Source organism: Protopterus annectens, chromosome 6.part1 (assembly GCF_019279795.1).
Source record: "Protopterus annectens isolate FY-2018-M chromosome 6.part1, PAN1.0, whole genome shotgun sequence".
NCBI classification, from domain to species: Eukaryota; Metazoa; Chordata; order Ceratodontiformes; family Protopteridae; genus Protopterus; species Protopterus annectens.
The window spans coordinates 442,603,644-442,621,060 of record NC_056738.1 but is presented as its reverse complement, the minus strand read 5'-3'; the positions used below and the strand labels follow the sequence as shown (position 1 = coordinate 442,621,060).

Below are 17,417 nucleotides of genomic sequence, written 5' to 3'. Positions count from 1 at the left end.
TAAAAAAAAAAAAAAAAAAAAAAAAACAGTGCAACTATTAACTAAAATATCTCAAGCTACAAGATCTTTAAAACATCTTTAGAAAAAATGTCAGTGAAATCACCACACCTTACACAATAAGCTGTACACAGAAACAGTAAAGCATAGAAAGTTTACCCTTCAGCAACCAGCAAACATTTTAAACAGTTATACCATCAAGCAATGATACATACATACTATTATCCTACTAATCCCAGGTTACAGGCTAAAAAAAGTACTAAAATCCATTAATGCTTTACATCCAGGAATTAGCTTTATACACTCAACGGTTAGGGCCAGTCTTTGCTATACTGAATATCTCACGACAGTCAGGAGACAATAAAAATAATGCAAAATATGCCAGTCCATTAAGGTGAAATACTAGCATATCCATGACCTCATATTTCTCAATATACCCACTAATGTAGCTAACACTAGAACAAGAGATCTCATTTTACAAACAAAACTAAATGGAGAGATAGGTTCATTACCAGTACAGTGCCTACTCTTGCCCCGGAAGAAACTTGCTTAGACAACTGAATTGACTTACAGGCCTTGCCTTCCATGAAAATGTTGGTTGGTAGAGCCTGAGGGTAGGTATCGCCAAGGCATGGATGGCCACTGGTCACAGTAGTGTAGTTAGTGTGGGACAAAAGTGGCAGGTGCCATGGGTGCAAAGTGTTTTGGGGGTGTTCTGCCGATCCTGATCGGTATTGCATTTGCAGTCAAACCTGAGTGCTGTAGCACTCCATGAACAGTCTAAACTGTAGCAAAGGCTTGCTAAATTATAGCAAGCATTTGCAACAGTTTAAAAGTAAGAAAAAATATATTATTTTTTTTCTTTTTTAACTAAAACCTGAGCACTGTAACATTCCATTCAGGCAGAAAATAATAAATTAATAACTACAGTAAGCAAACAAGGTCCTCCTTTGAGTGAAGTTCTTATTGTAAGATACAAGACTTTTCAACCCACACACATTATAATGTGATATACTCCATTACAAAATATACAGGCAGTTTTATATATATATATATATATATATATATATATATATATATGCATATGACATCATCTGCAAGTCCCCCAAATGGCCATCCTTCCGACTTCCATTAAGTACTGATATACTACTCATAATAATTATGAATAATGGTGTTAAAATGCATGCTGTTAGTAAATGCTGATACACAGTCTGAATTAATCTGACTTAAGGCAGTGGACACAACTCTCACTTCATTCAAACATAGACTAGGTAACATGCAGCAGCATCACCTGCATCTTACCCTCCTGCAGGATGTCTCACAGCAAAAGGCTGAGAAATGCAGTTATAAGCCTTCTCCAAATGAACAAAACAGGATTAACAAGCACTTTCCACGCCACACTTCTGGTGTAGATGTGGCAGTGAAAACACAACCTTGCTTTGTGTTCTAACTTTGTCAAGGTAAAAGCAAGTTAAAGTCACCTTGGTACACTTTACTTGGGGACTCGCATTTCAATTATACACTACAGTATACTCAACTTATAGTTTTAAATTATATGCCTAGGAGAATCAGTAACTCTTAAAAAAAATTTTTTTTGGTGGTTTCTGCAGCTACCACATATGGCCTGCATTCCACTAGCAACAAGCAATTGTTAAGAGATTGAAAACTAAAACTCACATTACTTCTAAGTAAGCTTGGCCAGAAAGAATATTTGTGTTCTATGATATCTCATGTTACAATTGTGTACTGCAGGTCTTGAGAAGAAGCACAGCTCTTCTTTGTATGTTATAACCAAGAGAGTATCATGGAACATTGCTGGATTACAGACAGACTGCCACTGTGCTTGTGACCTTATGTAGAACAGATGCTATATAAATTGGAGTACTGTTATATGTGGACTGAGATTAGTGATTATGGTAATTTTCTGAAATGTAACAATCTTACTTGTCATTTAGATAGTGACTGCATGACATAAACTCAGTTGAAAAACTTCTAGTTTCATATGTATTTAATTTAGCCTTTTTAGACATGCTCTTGTGGAATCCCAGTAAGCTACTAAACCTATTCTGAATAAAGTTTATTGCCACAGCATAATTTATGTCTCAGAACTTTCATTCTAGACAGAATGCGGTCAGACCTTTATATCCATCAGAGACAGCTTTGCATGAAACAATCTGGAACACATTCTCTTATCTGCCTGCAAATTTATGACACAACAGATGGAAAGGGGTACATATGGCATAAGGAAGAAAAAAGCATCCATTACAAATTATTCTAATTATCAGTCAATGGAATAGGTTGCTTTTAGAATGGTGTGCAGGCTTCACATGTATCAACAGAGGAACTGTTGAAGAAAGGAGCTGAGACAGTGGACCTTAGATTAAGAAAGTGTGTGTCTAATGGGAAATGAAACTACAGAATCAGTACTATCTTCGGTTTTAATCAACATACCAAATTTATTTTGTCTTTCTAATTGCAGAATTGCAAAACATCATGTTACATAAGTTATCTGAGAAACTGAGAGGGTCAGCGAGGTACGCTGTTTCACATGTATGGGAAGTCTATTCTAGAGACAGGGAAGCCTCTAGGAGACAAACCTGTCTCTCCAGCAGGTTTTGTTGATGTCACATATTAGGATTTAGGCCTTTTGACTGGGTAATGCGCAAGGAGTTAGACTTATGGACATGTCACATCTGTAGTACAGCAGGGTCTAATATTGCCTTGTAGGCAAAAAGTACAGTTTTGTACCTACCATAAATGTAGATGTTTGAGTGCTAATACAGCTGCAGTCATAACCTGGACTGCAGCTGTATTAGCACTCGAACATCTACATTTATGGTAGGTACAAAACTGTACTATGTTCATCGTACATACAGCTGCAGTCATAACAGATGGGTTCTCCTGCCGTCAGGCGGGTCCTCGGTCGGCCGAATTCTAAAGTCTAGGTCCAGCGTCGGTTGTCGTCGCATCTTCCCTGACGTCAGTGCGACAGGGGTATAAAGGAATCAGCCAATGCCATTTTCTTCAGTTTTTCTTGCCCCAGATGTCAGGTGCCCCCAGAAGGAAGGCAATACATAAATTTGTGTAATAAAGCAATGCAATATAATCAAAATACAGTAGTTGCAAGCAAATACACCATAAATGAATACCCCAATCAGGTTGTATGAGGAGGTGTTAGCCAATAGGCCTGTCCCAAGAGGGGAAGGAGGGAGGGAAACCTGGACTGCAGCTGTATTAGCACTCGAACATCTACATTTATGGTAGGTACAAAACTGTACTATGTTCATCGTGCATACAGCTGCAGTCATAACAGATGGGTAGAATCCCAAAGCTAAGAAAGGAGTGGTAGGCACTAGGTGGAACTAGGAGGAGCCAGGATGCCCTGCAAGACTGCAGTGGCAAAGCCTGCTCTAGTTTTGGAGTATAATGGTAGGTGGTAGTGCTTGGAGAAGGTATGCACAGAACTCCAAGTGGCTGCTTCCAAAATATCTTTGGTAGGAACTCCTCTGAGAAAAGCTGCAGAGGTAGCCATGGCCCTTGTGTAGTGAGATCTGATGCCTGTAGGTAGGCTTTCCTTGAGCTCCTACAGCATAGGACACAAAGAGCTGTTCTGATTTTCTGAAAGGCTTTGTTCTGTCCAAATAATAACGCAGTTGTCTGTGGATGTCCAAGGAATGTAGTAATCTCTCCCCTTTGTTTTGAAGATTAGGATAAAAGGTAGGTAAGTGTATGGCCTGATTCAAAGCTACCCTGGATACCACTTTAGGCATAAAGGACGGGTTGGTTCGTAAGGAAACTCTGTCCTGATGGAAGATGATAAAAGGCTGCACAGCCATGAGAGCTTGTCGTTCTGAAACTCTACGAGCTGAGGTAATAGCCAGAAGGAAAGCTGTTTTCCAGGACAAATATTGCAGATCTGATGAGGCAGCTGGCTCAAAGGGAGGCAAGGTCAGTTTTTCCAGAATGAAGTTGAGATCCCAAGCAGGTGTTGGTTGCTTCCTTGGGGGTCTTAGATTCTTAGCCCCTCTGAGGAACTGTCTTAAGAGAGGGTGAGAGAGTAAGGGTGGATCAGTGTTGTATTCTGCAGAAATGGCTGAGGCATGGATTTTGATGGAGGAGAATGAAAGTCCACTGCTTAGCAGCTCAGCTAGATACTGTAGTATTTGAGGTAAATTCAGTTTTCTAGGATCCTGGCCCTTTTTCTCATTCCAAACACAAAACCGTTTCCATTTTGCGGAGTAAGCTTTTCTAGTTGATGACCTTCTGGCCTCCAAAATGACATCCTGCACCTCCTTAGAAAGTAGGGTCTGTTGTGATGCTAAGGAATCTTCCGTGCAGCTAGATTGAGTGTTTTTAGCTGGCTGTGAAGAGTTTTGAAGCTGTGCTGAGTCAGGAGAAGAGGCATTAGAGGCAGGGTCCATGGTGGGGAATGCGTCAGGCTCCTCAGGAGTGGGTGCCAGTGTTGTCTTGGCCAGTCTGGAGCAATGAGAATCATCTTTGGTCTGTCTGCTCTGGTTTTCAGTAGTACTTTGGGCAGCAGAGGAAGAGGTGGGAAGGCATAAACTGCCATTGATGTCCAACTGAAAGAGAGAGCATCCACTCTCCATGCATTTGGATGGAAAATCCTTGAGCAGAATTTTGTCAATTGGCGATTTTTGTGGGAGGCAAAGAGATCTATGTCTGGCCTTCCCCAGGCTTGGATTATTTCTGTAAAACTTTTGGATGCAACTTCCATTCGTGTGGATCTGTCATATTTCTGCTTAGGTTGTCTGCCAGCGTGTTTTCCTTGCCTGGCAGGTACTGTGCTTGTAGCTCGATTTGTAAGTCCATGGCCCTGTTCCAAAGTGACATTGCCAGTCTGCATAGGGGGTAGGAATGCGTTCCTCCCTGCTTGTTTATGTACCACATAACTGTGGTGTTGTCCGTTCTTATCAATAGTTGACCTGGTTTCAGAAGGTCTTTGAAAGCTATAATAGCATTTATTACTGCTAGCATTTCCTTTTGATTGATGTGAAGGTGCTTTTCTTTTTGGGACCATTTGCCCTGAATGCACCGATCTGTCATGTGCGCCCCCCAGGCATAGTCCGAGGCGTCTGTTGTGATGACTTGGTTTGCTTGAGGCTTGCTGAATGGAAGACCTGTGTTTGTTTGGCATTCTTGAGCCCATCACAGAAATTCCTTTTGTAGACATGGAATTAGTGGTATTATTGTTTCCAAACTGTGGCTGTGTTGAGACCATAGGTTTTTCAGGTACCATTGAAGTTTCCTCATATGCAGCTTTGCACATGGGATTAGTAAGATGCAAGATGCCATGAATCCCAGAGCCTGCAGGATTTTCCTTGCAGTCAGCCTGGTGCAATTTGCTAGTGCTCTGAAGTATTGAGTTAGTTGCCCCTGCTTCTCTGGCGTGAGGTAGGCCATCTGGGTGTCTGTGTCCAAGTTGGCACCCAGGAAAATTATCTTCCGAGAGGGTATTAGCCTTGATTTCTTTTTGTTGACTGTGTACCCCAGAGAGTTCAACATTATTACATAAGCCAGATGTTTCAGAAGAATGTGTTTGCTGTCCGCTTGGATCAGGCAGTCGTCCAAATAAGGGTATATTTGTATCCCTTGAAGTCTGCAGTAGGCAATTACTGATGCCAGGCATTTCGTGAATACTCTGGGCGCAGTAGATAAGCCAAAGGGCAATGCAGAGAATTGATAATGGGTTGAACCTGCAAGAAATCTGAGGTATCTTCTGCAACTTTGTCTGATTGGGACATGCAGGTATGCCTCCTTGAGGTCCAATGTTACCAGCCAAGACTCCTTGCCCAGCATGGGAAGAAGCTGCTGTAGAGTGAGCATCTTGAATTTTGGTATGAGTAGAAATGGGTTTAGGATGGATAGGTCCAAAATAGGTCTCCAATCTTTTCCCTTCCTTGGTACCAGGAATAATCTGGAATAAAAACCTTGACCTTGTTCGTGCGTAGGTACCTCTTGAATCGCTTTCATGTCTATGAGATCTGTAATTTGCTTTTGTGCCTCTGCCCTTTGATTGTGTGGCAGGTTTGGCATGCCTCTCATTTTTGGAAGGGTGTGAAAATGGAATCTGTAGCCTCTGTTTATAATGTCCAGGATCCATTTGTCCTTTGTGACAATATGCCAATTTTTTGAAAATAATGCCAGTTTTCCTCCTAAGGGGGCTGCCATTTGAGTCTTGCTTGGCATGCAAAGGGGAAAGTCATTGGGTTTGCTTTCTGAATGATTGCGAGTTATCCCCACCACCTCTTTGTGTAGGAGCTTGCCATTGCCTGCCTCTAAACGATCCTTGAGATTGTCCTCTGCCCCTCGGGCGCCTGTATTTACCTCTTTGGGGTCTGTCCGTGGCTGGAAAGGACCAATTTTTCGAAGGCCAATTTCTACTGAAACGTGGGAGTTGTACCTGTAGAAAATCTTTCACAGTTTGCATTGATTTAGCCTTTTCCTCCATTTTCCTTAATACCTCCTCAGCATTAGCACCAAATAATACATCCTTTTGTAGAGGGGCATCTAGTAATTTAGCTTTGACATGATCAGGCAAGGTTTGTTCCTTGAGCCAGGCATGTCTACGTATGACCGATCCTGTAACAGCAGCTCTACATGAGGCCTCTAGAGCATCAAAACCACATTGTAAGGTATGCTTACCCACTTGTTCTGCACTATGCATCAAATCCTGCAACTCCTTCAAGTCTGGTTGTTCAGGTTGTGACATTTTACTTTTCAATTGTGATAACAAAATCTGTTGGTATTTTAGCATATGGAACTGACAGTTTAAGGCCCTCATGGTTAAGGTAGCCGAGGTATATACCTTCTTTCCCCACCTTTCTAAGGATCTGGAATCCCTCTCAGAAGGTAATGGATTTTTAGCAGTGGAGGCCTTAATTCCCTTGGGGCCCTGTGAGATGGTTTCTGGGTCAGCAGCATGGCTTTTGTATAGAAATTGGTGTGAGTCAGGAACCCTGTAGTACCTGTCAGGCTTGACTGGGGCTGGAGGCAGAGAATCCTGGTTAAGGCAGGCCTCCGAGTAAACATCATCTAGGATGTCCAAGACAGGAGGTATAGCCAGAGGCCTGTGCTGAGGTAGCCAGAGAAATTCCCTAAGCCTTTTCTTGGAATCTGAATAATCTTGGCCTTCCCAGTGGAAGTGTTCCCTTAAGGTATGCAAAGTTTCCCCAAATGAGTAATCCTCTGGGGGGGATACAGAAGGAATAGACTCCTCTGCATCAGAGTCTTCAAAAGGGGAGTAAGAATGCTCCTGATCATCAGAATGCTCTGAAATAATGGAGCCCTGATCAGAGGAGGGTGATTCTTCCTCCACTCTGGGCCTTTTGTCCGGTGGGGGCTGAGAACCCCTGATAAGAGTAATTAAATCCTCAGCCATTTTTAAGCATCTGTTTTTTAGGCATGGGGCCTGGGGATGGGCCCTGTGTAGCTTGTCTCTTAGAGTGCATGGCTGCTTTAGACTTAGTGAAAGTCTTGATGAAAAAAGAAGAGGAAGGTCTGAAGACACCTTGAGTGGAGGTAGACCTGTCCACATTGTGAGGTTCAACGCCAAGAGTGGCTTCAGTATCTGTAGTCGGGGTGTGGGCCAAGGAGCCTGCGACTTCGGGCACAGGAGACACCGCCAATGAAGTGTCGTCGGTAGTCAGGGGCTGCGTAGGCACCTCGCTGAGAACTGGACCACGTGTAGTCAGCTTTGGCATGGTGTCGGTAGAGGCCATGGACCTCGTGTGTCGGTCCTTATCTTTGCGTTTTTTAGACAAAACTGGAGTCGGACTATCCGACGACATAATATAGTTAAATGTTTTTCCAAAATAATGCTGGGCGAACTCCGCCCGATGCTTAATAGTGCGTTTGTTGAATGTAGCACAAAAGCGACAGGCCGAGACGTCGTGGTCTGGGCCTAAACAAGGTATACAGAGGGAATGGAAATCCTTATGGGGTATTTGCTTCCCACATGAATTACAATTGTTAACTTTGTCTGACATCGGTCTGAGGCAAGAAAAGTTTCCCCAATGGGGTACTTAGCTTTCAAGAAGACTTCGGTTTCAAAATTTTCGTAATTTCAGGAGCTGGCCGACCGGCACTTGCAAACTGCTTCTGCTTCGGGCACCGCACGGCAAGAAAGACTGAATAAAATGGCGTAGGCTGGTTCCTTTATACCCCTGTCGCACTGACGTCAGGGAAGATGCGATGACAACCGACGCCAGACCTAGACTTTGGAATTCGGCCGACCGAGGACCCACCTGATGGCAGGAGAACCCATCTGTTATGATTGCAGCTGTATGCACGATGAACATAGTACAGTTTTGTACCTACCATAAATGTAGATGTTCGAGTGCTAATACAGCTGCAGTCCAGGTTATGACTGCAGCTGTATGCACGATGAACATCACACATCACCTCTAAGCAATCCGAGTAGAGCGATAGTGATTTGAGCCCATCTGCGTAGGACAGGTGTTGGAGGCCATAGAGTCTCTTTGTGAGGTAGTTCTGTGGCCTTTCCAGTTGGTGCAGGTGTTTGGGGAGCTACATACCAAACAGGACATTATACTCAATTACTGGCCTAATGAGGGAGGAATACAGAGAGGTAATAAACTCCTTTTTTCTGGATGCAATCCCTTTACTTATGAGATGAACCAAGTAAAAAGCTTTTCTGACCACTGCCATTACATGGTGGTTGAATGCGAGATTGTTGCCAACCTGAGTACCTAGGTCTCTCACCACAGGTTGTGTGCTTAGGGGGTTGCTGTTGATGTAGTAATCAGTAGGGGCCATGTTTGTGCTGAATGGTATGATAATACAATTTTTTGCGTTCAACTTAAGGCCATGATTTTGGCACCAGTCATTTGTTGCTGTGAGACCCTCCTGCAGTATGTTAACATCATCTGCTGAGTCAATGACAGCACCCAACTTGGTCAGCCATAGGCCTTTTGTCTTTGCCTGGACTTCTGAGAAGTATATGCCAAACAGTACGGGTCCCAGGTCAAATCCCTGGGGAACACCACTAGTGACAGGTCTGCTGTTGGAGATGAAAGCGCCTATTTTGACCTTGTGGGTTCTATCGGTGAGCCAGTTGGCCACCCACCTGATGAGACAGGGATTTACACCAAATCGTGCTAGCTTTTTGATGATGCCGGAGTGGAGGATTGTGTCAAAGGCCTTGGCCAAGTCAAGGTAAGCTGTATGTACTGACTTTCCTTCATTCAGGGCCTTGGTGACAGTCTCAAAGAAGTCAGGCAAGATCCGCCCTTGACGAATCCAAACTGGGTGGGGTCAAGTGCTTGGAGATTGCCTATGTCCTTGTTTATGAGATCCATAATAATATGTTCCATGGCTTTTCAGATGAGACTTGTCAAGCTAATGGGAGGATAGTTTCCAGGGTAGTGGCATCACCTTTGTGCAAGTGGATGACAATGGCAGTTCTCCACTCTGCTGGAATGAAGCCTGTACTTAGGCTGTGGCTGAATAGGGTACTCAATGGTGAAGCCAGTTCTTGCTGGAGATGGTGCAGAATACAGCCTGGGATACTATCAGGTCCTGTGGAAGCTGTGTTCTTTCCTTGGAAAGGGCCTTTAACACTTGATCTATGGAGATGTGAGGTGCGGGACAAGTATTGGGGATGCCGAATGGGACTTTGGGGGAGATAGGGAGGTGAAGTTGCTAGCAGGTTAGCCAAGTCAACAGGATCAGTGTAAGCAGTACCATTAACTACTAATTCAGAACAAACCTGGGCTTTGCCATGGAGGTTCCTGACGTAACTGAAGGCTTTGTGGTTTCCCTTTGCTTCAGAGCCTAGTTTCAATTCACAACTGGCTTTGAAGGTTTTCACTAGTGATCTAATTTGCTTGAAGAGGGAGTTTTTCCAATCTGGAATTTGTTCCTTTTTACCCTTGGACAACAGTTTTTTTCCTTTTGTTGTACAGCCTATTGATAGAGGATGTGCACCAGACAGGTTTGTGTTTTCTTGAGGAACACGTTTTAGTTCTTTTGGGTATGGCTGATTCCATGCAGTTGTACATGTGCTTTAATACTGCACTGGCACACTGTTCAGCACAGTTATCTGCATCCTCTGAGGGGAGGGCAGTGGTGTGAAGCTACTGATACCATCCCTTAGAAGGTTGTAGTCAACTTTTGAGGAGTTTTTTAGCCTGGCTACAGCTGGGGGGGGGGGGGGTGTTGTGTGGGATAGAAACTTTGAATGAGACAGATCGATGATCTGATCTCACCAGGGAAGAACATACTATGGGAGTGATGCAGCGGTCACCCATGTTGGTGAGAACCAACTCCAGAATGTTATCTTCCCTTGTGGAAGATGAGACGAGCTGGTCTAGTGTGTTAGAACTGATGAAGTCAAGGAATTGTTGGGTGTGTGCATTAGTGCAGGAGTAGTTCACCCATCTATGGTTCGGTAGTTGAAGTCACCAAGGATCAGGATGTGAGAGGGGTACTTTGATGGAGTCAGGTAGGTCCAGGTAGGAGGAGTGGGTGTCCTGAGTCACGGAGGGGGTCTATAGCTGGCTATAACTTGGATGGGTGTCTTGCCAGCTGTCAGTTGCACCTAGAGTAATTCCAGTGCGTCATGCTGGCAAACCAGTCTGGAAGTGTGCCTGTTCTTAGTGAAGATAGAGACTCCACCACCCTTAGTCTTCCCGACCTCATTTTGGGATAATCTCACATATAATGGATTAGATGTTTTGTAATGTATAGTATGTTCACGTAAATGTATTTATTTTGTGTCGGGAAACCTGAGATGATGCTTTATACTTACTCCACTGTTTACAAAAGAAAATTAACATAGGTTTTACAACAAATCTCAATGCTAGTTAATTTATGGGTAAACATATGGAAACCTTCATTTGTGTCCTTGGTTAAGATTCACTAAGACTGACCGTCTCAAAAAACTCCAGCTTTACTCTATCGCATATCGCCTACTCAGAGTCGATCTCTGCCCAACATACAAAGCTATGTCAAACCGAGAGCTGTTGGACATGCTCCACTTAAAGAAATCCCAATCCCTCCGAGCTACATGCTCTAGGGACCTAAACCTTGTCACCACAATAAACAGAACATGCTGGAGGGATAGATTCCTGTCCCAGAGACTTCCCATACTCTGGAACAAACTACCGATCTATATCAAACAAAGCTCCTCATTAGCTGTCTTCCAAGAAAAATCTTGATGAATGTATGGGAGATAGGAAATTCACCCCGGGGATCACTTCTATGGCTCTGCTTGACAGGGGCACAGGAAAATAATTTTCTTGGGTGGCAAAAGCCAGGGTACCATTTGTCTAGGCTTATATAGGCCCTAGGGCCAATAACCTAGTACCTACCTATGAACATATAATGTGTACATTGTACATTACACTGTGCTTGTTCAACAGAAAGTATATATACAGTTTTTGTTTATGTAATTAATTAGTCTGAACTGCACTGTTATTGCTTACATTTCTCTATTTTTTGTTTGTGAAATGTTCTGTATTTCATCCAGGCTAAGCCTGAAATTGGTCAGTACTGATCAATTGATTCAAACCAATGGCAACCAGTATATAACTGTATCCAGATTATTTTACACATATGTATGTGAATGAATTTCCACAGAAATATATTTTCTTAAATTACAGGAGACTAGATAGAACTACATCCTGAAAGTAGGTTTAATGTTCAAATTATTTTCAGTTCAATTTCTCCAGGTCTTTTGGGTTTTTAATACCATGACGAAAATGGAGCCCATTTCTAAGTCAAAGTATGATTAAAGTTCAAGAAAATAGTATTGTTTCAATCTGTGATGCTAGCCAAAACTGCTCTTCACAGCACCCGCAACATGCTAAAATCGACTTTCTGCAATTCATATGGAGTTGCATGTATCGGTAGCGTATCTAAACATGATTGTAACTTCTTTTTTTATGAGACCCATTGCTCCTACTACTACTACGGGAACTGACTGGGCATCCTTCTTCCATACTGCCCATATTTCTGCCTGCAAATCCTTGCATATTATGACTTTGTGTTTCTCTGTATGTAAGACACTGTAATCACTGGGTGTAGCAATTTCAGTGATCAATGCTACTTTTGTCTTCTTTTCATGGACTGCTATGTTTTCTCACATCTATTTTTGAACTGTTGGTAATAGTGATCCCATGTGATATAAACATCATTTTATATAATGCTTTCTGGCTCATGTTTCCAATGCTTCTCAGCTACATCAATATTATAATGTTTACATAATTCCTAATGCAACAGTCTTGCCACATTATTATGCCTTTCAGTATACAGGCCCTCTGCCACTGAGTCACACCCAGCAACAAGATGTGCAACTGTTTTCAATTCTGTTTTACAAAACCTGCATTTGTCTGTTTTTCCGACATGTTCAATGGACTTTGTAAACCAAGGTGCATGTAGTCCACTATCTTGGGCTGCCAATATTAACCTTTCATCTTTTGGTTTAGTTTCACCTTTTCTTAATCATTCCTACATCAGATCCTAATCGACTTCAGGTTGTTCCAGGAGTTTTCTGTATTTGCAATTATAGTTATGCGTCTTCCACATTTCCTGCCTTCTCAGCTGATCCTATTTTTTCTTTTGTTTTTTTGGCACATTCAGTTGATGCCTGATTTTTGTCTACTTCTGGTTTAATTTCCATTTCCACTTGACAGTGATATGCTTCTGCTAAACTAAGCAGGGAAGTCATCATCGGCTTGTCCTCCTCATGTTTTAAAACCATCACAATTTGGATCTTGTGAGGTCAGCAGATACATATGCAGTACTATGGCTGCAGATCTATACATTTTATCAATTTCAAAGGGGCCCATACCACCTTCAGAACAGAGAATATATATAATCTTGGTATACACTAATTTTTATAAATCATTTGATAAGCATGAAGCATTTTTCTTGTTGGGACAGACAAATGGAGAACCAATCGATGGAATCCAGTACGCTTCGTACCCCACAGATGGATATGAGAGAACACCGGAATCCTACCCAGTCACAATACAACTCCCAGGGCACATATCATCACAGCACAGTACACATGAACAGGAATTATCATCACAACAATTACAACTGCAACCAGAGATACAGCCCACCGAGGTTGAACAGAGAAGAAGTGAACTACCATCTGAACCCAAGGAGGACCAGAACAACTGGAGGAGGAAGCAGTGGACAGGGGTTAGACAGTTGAGGTATCTGGGGAACAACAACTTCTACCCATCAGGGTCACGAGCTTGCAGACAGAATTAGCCCCCAGGATCTGGAAACATTTGAAGAAACCACTGACAGCACTTGAAGAAAAAGTGTTTAACAGAGGACTTACATTCATACCTCAGGGAAGGAGCAATGAGACACAGACCATCATTGATTAAAAAATGTTTGTGAGAAAGTTGAATTCTGAAACTTGTATTTCATGAGAAAAATTATATGGGGGAAGATAAACCCATCAAAGAAAAATTTAAAAGACCCAGTTGTTTTTGCCCTCCACTGCATCCCACACTTGCAGCCTTCTAGACAAAATGCAAGCTCGACATAAGAAAGGCTCTCAAAAAAAAAAAAAAAACCCATATGTTTTATCTTCTTCTTTCGGCTTTTCCCAGTTAGGGGTCGCCACAGTGGATCACCTGTCCACTCATGATTGGCAGTAGAGTTTTACGGTGTCGAGTTGCCAGCATGGCGCCCAACCTTCCACGTAAGGCACACACACGCACTCACACCTAGGGCCAATGTAGAGTGTCCAATTCACCTACAGCATGTCTTTGGGATGTTGGAGGAAACCCACGTGACCACAGGGAGAACATGCAGACTCCGCACAGAAGGCACCCCAGCCGAGGATCAAACCAGGGAACCTCTTGCTGTGAGGCAACAATGCTAACCGCTGCACCACCATGGCCGCCCTGCAATATTTCAAAAGATGAGATATTAGTGCTTAAGAATTTGAGCAATGATAGAACTAGACGTGTCATGAAGGCTGATAAAGTTGGGGGCATATTAGTTACAGATACTGACAGTTATATAATGAAAATAAAGAACATGCTACACACACCTGAGTTTTATTCTAAACATTCCTTTGAGGAGGTTAAAACTGCATATATAAAATGGAATGATCAGCTAACCACAATGCTTAGTGAAGAACTTATTAGCAAAAACTTTAAGTATTTCAATTCTGCTCACCGTAAGTTACCTTGTTTTTTTTTTTTTTTTTTTTTGGGATTCCCAAACTCCATAAGAATAGGGAGGGATCCACTTTACAGAACTGTTATTGCAAGTGGAGGTTCCATATCAGAGGCCAATGCCATATACTTAGATTTTATTCTTAAGCCTCTTACTGAAAAAACTTTAGATTCACTTGATTTTTTAAGAAAAAATAAGACAAGTGTATGTGAATGAACAAAGCATTTTGGTATCTATTGATGGTGAAGCCCTATACACTGTGTCACCACACATATACTGTATTAAAGCAGCTATAGAGGCTTACAGCAGAATTAACAATGTTACACAAGGGCAAACTGAACACTTGGGAAAGCTAATAAACTTGGTGTTGAGTTACATTTTTTTCCAGTTTCAATGATCTGGCTTACAAATAGACAAGGAGGATAACCATAGGTACAGCTATGGCCCCTAGCCTGGCCAATGCAGCCTTAGGCAAGTGGGAGGAGGAATTTGTACTGCAAAGTAAATACTGGAGTTTTATGACCAGCTACCTTTGCTTTATTGATGATGCATTCATAGTCTGGCAAAGTGAGAAATCAAAACTCTCTGAGTTTATCCATTACATCAATAGCTCCACCTCCTTCCTGAAATTTACCACTTTCATCAGCTCAGAGTCAGTGCAGTTCCTTGATATGACCGTCAATATTGATAAAGACAGAGAAAAATTAATTAGTAACTTATGCAGCAAACCAACAAGAGTGAACTACTTACTTCACAGAGATAGTATGCATCCAGTAAAAACTAAGCACAATGTAATAAAATCACAAGGCTACAGATTAGCATATATTACCACAAATTTGGCCTTTATCTCAAAAATATGAATGATCTTGAAAATGATTTCTTAACCACAAGGATATGAATCAAACATGTTACATATGATCCTGGATCCCATTAGAGATTCTAAAACTAACAATGACCCTATGAGGAATAGTCCTTTTGGTAGAATTATGCAACAAGGACACCTTAACCCAAAAGAAGAGAAAAGTACAGTGGCATTCTAACTTACACGTGGGATTTAAATACATTTAAAGCCATTAATGGGAACTGGGCCATCCTCATTGACAATCATCAGCTTGTAAGGGTTTTAGGACATTATCTTACTTTTGTATATAAAATTAGCAGAAGCTTATGTAGCTATGTGGAAAAGAAAAATAAGGAACACTAGGATAACATGAGTGCTAAAATCTGTGGGCCACCTACCTACACTTTCTGTGAATACTTGATGGAGTGTGACTCATTTGAGTGTCCCTATCGTAAAAAAGATGGTGAAGTTTTCAGCAGGTGGTAACTGTAACACTGAAAAAGATGTACATAGGGCCATGTGTACTGATCACCCTGCACTTTATGTGGGTAAGACTATGAATAAGGATTTCAGGTCATCTTTCTGACATCCATAGCCGGTTTTAGGCACCAGCGAACCCTGCGGTCGCTGGGGGCCCCCTGTTCCCTGGGGGCCCCCAACCACAGCAAGTTATCTTATCCTGATATTTTGTCACATCTGTAAAACCAACAAAAGTTAGTGCAGCAGTCTTGCATACTTAAACTATGAGGGTAATAACTCTTATTTATATCTCCTTTAAAATTCAAAGATATTTCTGGTTGTAGTAATGGTGTTTTGTCAAGTAACAGGCATCAGAATGCCATTAAATATTTTACTACAGACATAGTGCTCCTGGCTTAGTTAAACCCTGCTTTTGGACATTTTCTCCACTAAAACTAACTACATAGCCAGCTTTTAGTCCCTGCAAAACCATGGCTGCAGGGGGGGCCCCCTTAATCATCTTTGTCTGTGTGGGGGCCCCACAAAAGCTGCTGCTGACTGGGGAAAAATGAGGAATGAAAAATGCATTAATTTCCTAATTATGCTCTTTAACATGAACAGGGCTGTGATATGACCCTGTTAGGATGAAGATGATAATGAACATGAACAGTATAAGCACTAGAGGGATCAGCAGCCCAGAGTGACTTACCTCAGTGCAAACTTTGGATTTTAAGAAGAGCTGATGCTTCCGATCATCAGGGATAGTTTCTCTTTCAGGTAGTTTTATAACTAATACCAGAACACCAGATACTATAACTCAATTTCTTTACTTAAGAATTCAGTATAATTCCCAAAAATAATAGAATAAATGCTCAGAATCATAAATATGTTTAAATATTTCTCTAATTCACTTAAAAAGTTACTAGAATAACATATTTTGCATCAACATCTATTTTTGGACAATAAGTATAAAACTCAGATGTCTGGATTGACTGACTGTAATCCTGAATGATTTACCAGCAAATCAGACTTTTTACGAAGGATAAAGCAAAAGTATGAACAAAATCAGGGAAGGTCTGTGAAAGTAGGGACAGTGACAAGTATGCATTACTCCTCGATGAAATAAATCTTACTGCTTCTGCTGTTTGACGACTGCTAAACAGCAGTGACTAATCTGGTGTGGCAGTACCAATGTTGCACAAGGCATTGCTGTTTGCTGAAATAAGTACATAACTAGTACTGCTGTGGCTTATGCATGTTAGTGTGTGTGTGTGTGTGTGTGTGTGTGTGTGTGTGTGTGTGTGTGTGTGTGTGTGTGTGTGTGTGTAAAAAACATCACTGATTTTTATCTGTGCATGCACCCAATAATGCCAGGACACAGACATTATTCTTGTGCATCAGTAAAAAATGTACCTAACAAGTAATTATATTTCGAAAGTAAGACATAACATATATCACAGAACATTCCGACACTTAGATATTCTTGGAGTTTGGTTGCCTCCACTCACCAGACTGTCTAAATGGATAATGGGGACTCCCTTTATCATCCTTGCCTCTATGGGGGCCCCCACCAAAGCTGTTGCTTGTTGGAGAAAAATGTGTCAACTTTCTGAATATGCTGTTTAACCTGAATGGTGCTGAGATATGACCCTTTTAGGATAAAGCTAATAACAGCCTCTGTTTACAACCACACCCATTCTAAAACCAGCCCTGTTGAAATGTGTGTGTGTGTGTACATAAAGCTGCTCCGGGTTATGAGGGGCTGGAGATTGTGTGGATATTACATCTTTGATTTTCATCACAGTCAAACCTTAGAGGTGCGCACATGAAGTCATTATAGCTTGTGTTTGAGCTGAAGGCAGTGTTTCTCACAGACCTCAGAGGTGTACAAAGAAGGTTACTATATATATAGCTTGTGTGAGAGGTGTACTGCCTA

The 17,417-nt window shown here is 41.9% G+C and overlaps 1 protein-coding gene across 2 annotated transcripts in view; it reads right to left on the bottom strand.

Moving 5' to 3' along the window:
- The window catches only part of GMPPA (GDP-mannose pyrophosphorylase A), a 424,071-nt gene that overhangs the window by 261,712 nt on the left and 144,942 nt on the right, over positions 1-17,417 (bottom strand). The gene's annotated exons all lie outside the window — the stretch shown is intronic.